The sequence below is a fragment of the Sinocyclocheilus rhinocerous genome, unplaced genomic scaffold (genome assembly GCF_001515625.1).
Source record: "Sinocyclocheilus rhinocerous isolate Xijiao unplaced genomic scaffold, SAMN03320098_v1.1 scaffold114, whole genome shotgun sequence".
NCBI classification, from domain to species: domain Eukaryota; kingdom Metazoa; phylum Chordata; class Actinopteri; order Cypriniformes; family Cyprinidae; genus Sinocyclocheilus; species Sinocyclocheilus rhinocerous.
This window is the reverse complement of record NW_015646344.1, coordinates 7,176-16,212: the sequence shown is the minus strand read 5'-3', so window position 1 is coordinate 16,212 and position 9,037 is coordinate 7,176. Positions and strand designations below refer to the sequence as shown.

Here is a 9,037-nt window from a genome sequence, read left to right as displayed (position 1 = left end):
GAAATCCATAAGAATTCTAGTCTGTGCCCTATGTTGTGTCTCGATAGCCCTTTTAATGTCATGTCCTGAACCTCTATCTCTCTCAACTTATTCCTCATCAACTCTCTCTGAACCTCATACCTGCTGCACCTCAAGACCACATGCTCCACTGACTCCTCTTCCTGGCAAACCTCACACAATCCAGTATCATGTTTTCCTATTAACTTGAGTGTTTTATTTAATAAACAATGTCCCAATCTTAACCTAGATATGACTGTTTCCTCTCTGCGATTTCCACTTCCAATCACTGAACATTTAACATCCCTCTGGATTTGATATAAATGCCTTCCTTTCCTCTCTCTATCCCACCGCTCTTGCCACATTAGATTTATTGTCTTCCATATCACACTTTTAACCTCTGCTTTATTGATACTTACTTGCATTTCTATGTTTCCTTTTGTTAACGCCGTTTTAGCAAATTTATCTGCCATTTCATTTCCCCTTATCCCTACATGTCCTGGTACCCATAAAAATTGTATCTGCCTTCTTTGGTTATATATTCTTGTAACTGACTGTAGGACTCCAAACAGTATATCTTGCCGACTTTTTGAATAGAATGACCTTATACTTGCTAAAACTGATGATGAATCTGAACAAACCAAAACCTTATGCTGCCCTGTCTTTTCCACCCATCGTACGGCGATTAATATTGCCAGCATTCCCACTGTATAAACCCCTAACATATTAGATGTTCTTCTATTAATTCCAATTCCTTTACTTGGAACCACCACACTCAATCCTGTTACTTCCGTCTCTGGTTCCTTGGCACCATCTGTATAAACCTGTATGTAATCATTATACTTTTCCGCTATCCGATTGTTGAAGACCATTTTTAGATTTATACCTTCCTTTGCCCTCCTTTTTTTCCTCTAACACAAACCAATCTGCCTCAGGCCAAACTAACTTCCAGGGAGCCGTCTCTGGATAAACTACAGTGCAACTTATCCTCAAATTAAAAACTCATAATTCTTTAGCTGTGTCATTTCCAATCCTACCAAAGTTCTCATTTAGCCTTTTCCCAGATTCCCAGCTCTCCTGTAACATTGCCTTAGTAGGATGAAAAACGTAAAACCTGTTTTGATTGCACCGTGTGGGAGGAGTTTCATCAGGGCCCCTTAATGAAATAATAACAGTAATAACAGATTATATAGGATTTTGTGTGCAGTCAGTGATACCAATGTAGGAGATAAAAACGTATCCAAATAATAAAACTTACATAAGTAGGGATGTTAAGTAGGGAATAATTCAGATCAGAGGTTTAGTATCAGCTCAGTGGTGCCTCAGTGTTCAGATAGAATTGATATTTCTGTTGAATAAGTAAGGAGTCCTTTTAAAAGGATAGTTCACCCAAAAATGAAAATAACCCCATGAACCCTTAAGCCATCCTATGTGTATATGACTTCCTTCTTTCAGACGAATACAATCGGAGTTATAGCTATTAAAAAAAAAATAATAATAATATATATATATATATATATACTCTATACAAATATGTGATATGTATATATACTCTATACAAATATGTATGTCCAGTATGTGTAAAACATTTTGATCAATCCCAAAACATGTCAATACATTTTGATATCATAGAAATAAATAATATATAATATAGGCATGCATTTTTATTTATTTTTTGGGCGTTTTTGCCTTTATTGTGTTGTTTGCCTTTGAACTTGACTGACTGACTGTGTCCTACCCAATGTAACGGCCATCTAATGTTAAACGCTGTTTATGAGATGAATGTTGAATTGCCTTTATTATTACTTTTCCTACGTTGCACGTTGTTATCGCGCGTCCGCACGTTGTTCTCCTCATGTGAGTGCGCAGGCGCAGAGGAAAAAGGGAGAGGGCCGCTCTGCCGCTGCTTGTTATAGAACGCTATCTTGTATAATCCGTTTCGTTTCGTTTGTAGCGTTTATCAGAGTGTTTCTTTGCCTGTTTTATATCCCATCCTTGACATGTATGTGAAGAGTGCGAACTATCCATAAGGACTTCGGGTTTTTCTTCTCTTTTACTTCAGCTGGCCAGACTACAAACCCTCTGGCTGACGTTACACCAACCCACTCCGTTTCCAGTTCAATTCTGTACAACACATTCTGCTGCAAAGATGTTAGTGCCTCCATAGGATAACAAGGAGGCTTGAGCTCCTGAAAATTATGAAAGAAGACGAAAAATGTCAAACTAATGCCATCCACATTAATTCTGCAGGAATCAGATCAATTAAAATTTCTTACTGAAATGTGAGTATTCTTGATTGCATTATTTACAAAAGGATGTTTATGCAAAAGTAGCCATTCAAATTAAACTACTGTGCACATAAAGTTTAAATATATAGGCTTCTGTATTGTTTAGACTGTACATTTAACACAACTGACAAAAACAAAACTTGGCTTAAACAAAAGTAGCAAAAGCATCACATTTTCTATTATCTGACTGATTTACTTCCTTGATCCAACAGAGGTGCAAAGTTAACTTGTGAGGTTAAAGTTTAGCTAATGTAAGTGCTTCATTATCCCTGCCACATTACCACGTACTGCGTGAGATTCAAATGCATAATTAAATGACTCTCTAATGATAATATAATGACTTTGCAATGTAAGTATTCAAAATTGTGTCCATGCATTATCTTGGTAGTTATTATTAAGTGTGCTTGAGAAAGCCAACATACTGTTATGCTATTTAAAATTCTTCTTCTTCTTAGACTAAATTTTCCAAACCTATCTCCTCCTAGGGCTTTAATGCTACAAGCCCCAAACTCAGCAGAGACCACGGCCCTGATGTGTAGTTTGTTGCTATGTCTTTTCAGATTGATCAAACTTACAGTTTTCCTATAAATAATTATTAAAAATCAAAAATGTCCCATAGACTTACATTGTCTGAGAAAAAATGCCCCCTCTAGAGGACAATTGCAGCCCACTAGAGGGAGCCTCCGGAGAACTCCTCTCACTTAGTTTAGTTTTCAAATTGGATAAAAATACGAATAAATGCATACATTTCATTCACACTGACAACATATCTGATCATTACCAGGTCAGGGCTCATTAATAATGACTGTCTGAAGCAGTGCCGGTCCGACCTAATAAGTAATATAAGTGGTTGCATAGGGCCCCGTGACCACCAGGGGGCCCCATGTCAGGGTTCAGACAGTAATGCTCGGTATTCGGTAATAATAACTTTGATAAAGTTTCAGTCGGTGTGTTAATGTTTGAAAATGAAGAGTCAGCACTATAAAACTGGCTCGGATTGCAGAGAAGTGGAAAAAGAGAAAAAAAAGTGATCAAGATAAAGGTGAGGGATTTAAAAAATATATTGATTAAATGGCGGTTGTTGCATCGCGCTGCGAGCGCTTTGAAGACGCGCTGTGAATGAAACAGCAGTAATGAACATGAACGGTATTGTTACACTGGGCACTTCAAAATACGCGAATAATTCTAGATATCTTATTATCTCAATGGTTTAGATTTTTAGAACGCAGAGTATCTTATTTTTCATCGACCAGTTAATTTTTACAACACTACGTGTTTGATGCGTAAAAGTTGGGTCAGATTTCCTCATTGATCTGAACAAAAGCAGCAGAAGTGCTGAATAAAAATGCAGTTTACTCTCTCTGACAGCAGGTGGCGCTTTAGGAACAGCAGAAATACTGCCGTTACCATGGTTACCCCGCTACACAAAGCAGCACCATGCAAGCGCAACTTCTGACACCTGCTTGTTTGTCACTGAGGTCAAAGTCAAACTGTATTTACATGTTTTCAAACAGCCGTTCAGATTGTTTTTATTCGCTTTGATGTTTATCAAATAACATCAAATATTGAAATATGCCATATCTTTATTTAAACATTTGTTTACCCTTATACATTGTCCTTTGAAAATCTGCTTAGGACCCCCAAAATGCTAGGGCCAGCCCTGGTCTGATGGCCAGAGGCGAGTGTGAAATACAGCTCGGCTAAGCCACTCCTCCGCACTTGCGAAACTACAGTATTTGCATGTGTTTTAAAGCCTTGTAAATGAAAACATTCCAGCAATTTTGCACAATTGAAGTGTAAGAACATATTAAAGAGCTAAATTCAGTGCTTGTGAGCTGTTGTCTGTTTCACTGAGAGCTGCGCGTCGTGTGTCTCAGATCACAAGTGCTTCCTGCAGCGTTCTCATTAAACTTCATCATTTGCATGTGTTTTAAAGCCTTGGCAGTTAAAACATATTCAAGCGATTTTATACAATCCAAGCATTAGAATACATCAAGAGCTAAATTCAATGCTTGCCAGCTGTATTGTTTGTCACTGAGATCCGCATCGCGTTTCTGAACGCTCATTCATTCTCGCTGCTCTCGCGCTCGAACGGACAAATACATTCAACATTATTTCAAAATACATGATAGCTTGGCGAATATCATCAAAAACAGTTGTTTATGTCTCACGTGAACATAAACTGTCGAGAAATAAATTGGATGTGGATCATTATATTGGATTTGAACATTAAAGTGGCCGCATTTACCAGCTGCTATCTGTCTTTAATGTTAATTAATCAAAAACGAGAAAATCACTCAGTACTCAGACTTGAATAACATTTGTATCTTTCTCAAGGATCACTCTTTTTAATGACAAGTATGCAATTTTATTTTACATTTGATTATTCAATCTTTGCACATGGACATCTACAAACCTGCTTTTTTTTGCACTATTGCTTGTAATTTGCTTATTGACATTTATCTGCTGGTGACCATTTTTGTTGTCATAAACAGGCAGCAGGACTGAATGCAATTGTTAAATAACCATTTAACAATAATGAATCATTACTGCTTAAAAATGTAAGTTGAAAATTCAACTGTTAAAGCATAAAGTCAGATGTGGGTATAATATCAGTTTAGTAATCATTAAACATTTGCAATCATTCAAAAAAAAAATTAGCCATTTATATTAATGTGACTCAGAAATTAAGGCCATACTACTAATGTTGTCCACACGAGGGAGCCACAGGATAGCAAATCCTTCATGTTCTCCATTTTAAGTCTGTGAAAATGGTTCAATAAATTGACTTGTAGTAAAAAATAGCATATAAATTCATTGTATTTTCATAAAGTTTAATAAAGCCCAATATCATAAGTATGCAAAATCTCCTACATACTTATAGACCATTAATTTTTCATCTTAATTTTAATAGTATTGACAATCTATTTGGCAAGTTGTCAGACATAACTGAATGTCCAACTGAAGAAGGGACACTATATTATTTATCTATTTTAATATTGTGCATATAATAATACGTACATAAAGACTCATCATTTACTTACTTTTTTGTGCTATTGCTTGTAATTTGCTTATGGTGAAATCTATCTAGTATCTACAGTTTTGTTGTCAAAGCCTTTTTTATTAGAATACAATATAGCAAGGGTCCAAATAAAAATATTATGAAAACTATAACTGCTGTACTTTTATTTTATTTTTTTTATTTTTTTGACGACGGGCAGCTCATGAACACCGAACACAAAAGTGATCTGGCTATTTTGCCTCAAAATTTGTTTATTAACTTTAGCTTCTAGTTATTATTATTATTATTATTATTATTGCCACCTTGTGGACAAACTAAGCACAACAAGCAGCTTCAGAAAATGGGAGAATAACTGTCAGTGTTGCAAAGTTAATCATTAAGCGTCATTGAGATAGTGTTGTTATTCAGCTCAAATCAGTTCAAGTTTTGTGTTCTCATCTGATAGCATCAGTACAGTACAGTTCTTCTTCCCTAATCGAACAAACACAATATGATTTATGATTCCAGTCTGCATCATGAGTGTGTTTTTATTATTCAGAATTTTGTATACACCTCCTTCTGACTGGAGACTGAAATGCACCACAGAGAAATTAAGTTCATTGCTGCGTTTTAGTCTCTCCAGCAGATTGAAATATAGCATTTGTAACTAAGCCAGGCTTGAGTGTTTGCATGATGATCTTGCTAGTCACTTAAATTTGCAATGTAGTCCTAGCTGGTCTTGACATAACAGAAGATAAATAACTCTTGTGTTGTTTAATCACAGCAACAATGGCTTCACCGAGAGGTCACCATCGGCGCGGAAGCATGGAGGAACCAGTTTTCATGTCGTGAGAGATAGTTTATATTGTTTTAATATGTTGTTATGTTTATGTTTATGTTTATTATGGGTTTTCACTTGATGCAGAGGTTTAATAAAAAAAAATATATAGTTATATGTAACTACACAAGTTAAGTTATATATAGTATACTGTATATATCATAAAGTATCAAACTATTGAAACTGTTTTATCTATACATATCAGTTAATATACACGTTTGCCATAAATGTACCAATATATAAATATTTGTATTGCAAAACATACAGGATATACTGTCCCTTATGTTTCTTTCTTTTTTTTTTTTTAGATCTGATGTTATTCATCTCAAAGAGTAATTGAATAGACTTCAAAAGGACATTTTGCCAGAATGCAACAAGCATTTGGAGAAAATTCCTGATCTCATCAATGAGTTTGAAAATGGTAACAGATTTGCTATTTATGCACGCAGGGGAGGAGAAATAACTGGAGGAATCGTGATGGTGTTGTCGGCATTAGCTTTATTTTTAATTGATGAAGAGGTTTCTGATATTGTTGCTGCAGCAGGGGCAGCTGCGGCTGTAGTTGCTGTATTATGTGCTGCTTTTAGCATATACAAGAAAACACAGCAGAAGAAGAACTTAAAACAATCTATTGAAGAGGAACTTAAGGGATTTCAGGATAAAATGAACCCTATTATTGACATATTGGAAAAAATCGGTCAACGCACTGAGGAAATATTGAGAGACGCTTTACTATCAGACCACAATGCCCAGGCATTGAGTGAACATTTTGCCTACTGCTTTGAAAAAAGACACCTGTTTCAGGAACATGACAGGAGTAAAGTGGGTGACCAGATGTCTGAAATTGTGCATTTGTCTGGAAACATTTCAGAAATGATCGCCAAAGTTAGTTCTGTGCCTGATATCCTCAAAGAGATTATTGAAGACAACAAGAGGCAACGTGCCAAACCTGTCAAACCCAGACAGGAACAAATAAATAAAAGAGAGTTTAAGGAGAAAGCAGAGACATTCATTAATGATATGCAGAAAGGAATATGTATGATAAAAAATAGAGTGAAAAAAATCAACCAAAACAGCAGACAGGATATCAAATCTTTTTAATTGAACCTGACAAAATGAAAAAGTATGAACTGCTGAGACAGAACTTGTTATTGGATCCACCTGACAGAGGACAACATAAATAGTGACCAATATTACATTGCACTATTGAATATACAATTACTACAACAATTAATGTTAACATTGTCAAAAGTTATAAATATATATATTTTTCCCCAGATTTTTTTGTTTTTGTTTTTGCTCTGCATTATTGTTCAATAGTGGACGTTGTTATTTTGTGTACGGTATTTTGAAGTGCCCACGATAACAATATCATGCAAGTTCATTATCGTGATCAGTGTTGGGAGTAACTTGTTGTCTTTCAAGATGGCGCCGCAAATGGCAGCCAGGACGCTGAGCTCCGCAATTCTTCTAATGTTTTTGTTTGTTCTGTGTTTTGTCATTCTTCTACTATAAGTTTTACCAGAGAGGAACTCCTTAACATTAAGCAACACATCCCAGACAATATTTTTCCGGTTTTTGATTATTCGGACGTTTTGTTGGACATTCTATTCGGAGGTACAGCTGTGTTGTTCAAACGCGTGTACAGACGCAAAAGAGGGAAACGTGCCGGCGCCCTGGTTAAGCTCCACGCGCGCGGCTTTCGGACTGCACTCCCAAACATTCATCTCACGAATGTCCGTTCCCTTCCTAACAAATTTCGCTTTCACAACGAAACAGCGTCACACACCGCGGCCTTGAGTGAGCGGAGGCCGCGGGGCCTAGAGTGAGCGGAGGCCGGCTTGAGTGAGCGGATATCGTCCTCTTTTGGAAGACCAAAGTAGCTTCGCTTTCACAACGAAGCACACAGCGTCTTCAGGACATGGCGGCAGCGGCAACAATACTACAGTGAGAATAAAAGTTACGCCTTCTTTCTTTGCGTGAACATTTGGGCGGCGTTATGCAAATCTTCCCACATAGTGAGGTAGATATGTGGGGACGCATGAGGAACAACAGGGGCGTAAAACTGCCTGGGCCGTATATCTGCTTGCTCCAGGACTGCAGCCTCCCCTTCTTCAACATCCAAATGAGATGTTTTTGGAGCTTGATTAAATAAATGTTTTGTTTAAATGAGGAGGACGTTTAAAGCTATGAAACGTGCAGGATGTTTTAATGGCATAAAGATCTCCTACACTGCATGTCAGAAGATCAATGGAAATTGTATTATTCATGTCATGACCCCTTTAACAAGCTAGAGAACCACAAAATAGATTCACTGGTACAAAATACATACGCTGGCACACTGCAATACTACTTACATGTCACTAAACATCTTCAGAAGTCTCCGTTCTGTCAGAGCTGTTCTCACTCTGAATCTCAAAACAAACCATTCATTCTTTTTCAGGATTTTATTCTAGTGGACATTGAGCTATATTACAAGGTAGGTGCAATACGGTTTGAAAGGCATCTTTTCACTTTATTTTTATGTCACCAAAAATGTTTTTGAATTTTAAACGTTTAAACTCTTCTTTAAACCATCCAATCAATATGTAAGCTTAAAAAACCTTTACATTTGTCCAGTGCTCAATACTGTCTCTCTGCTTGAGCTTGTCCTGCCACCGGAACAGTACCAGTTGGCATGTTAAAAAAAAAGTGCAAACATACACATCAGCATTTTGGGAGTAAAGCGTTACAAAAGTAACGACATTACAGTAGTATATTACTTTTTCCTGTAACGCAGTAATATAACGCATTACTAATAAAATGTAGGTAATATTATATCCATTACAATCTTGGTAAGGCACGTTACAACAACATATTTTAACTCAAAATTAAGTGGTGAATTTACTAACACCGCAAAAAAAAAAAAAAAAT

At 36.5% G+C, this 9,037-nt stretch overlaps 1 pseudogene; it reads left to right on the top strand.

Annotated features, from left to right (window-relative positions):
- The first annotated feature begins 1,884 nt into the window (after nucleotides 1-1,884).
- LOC107707268 (uncharacterized) lies at nucleotides 1,885-7,225 on the top strand (annotated as a pseudogene).
- Nucleotides 7,226-9,037: the final 1,812 nt, after the last annotated feature.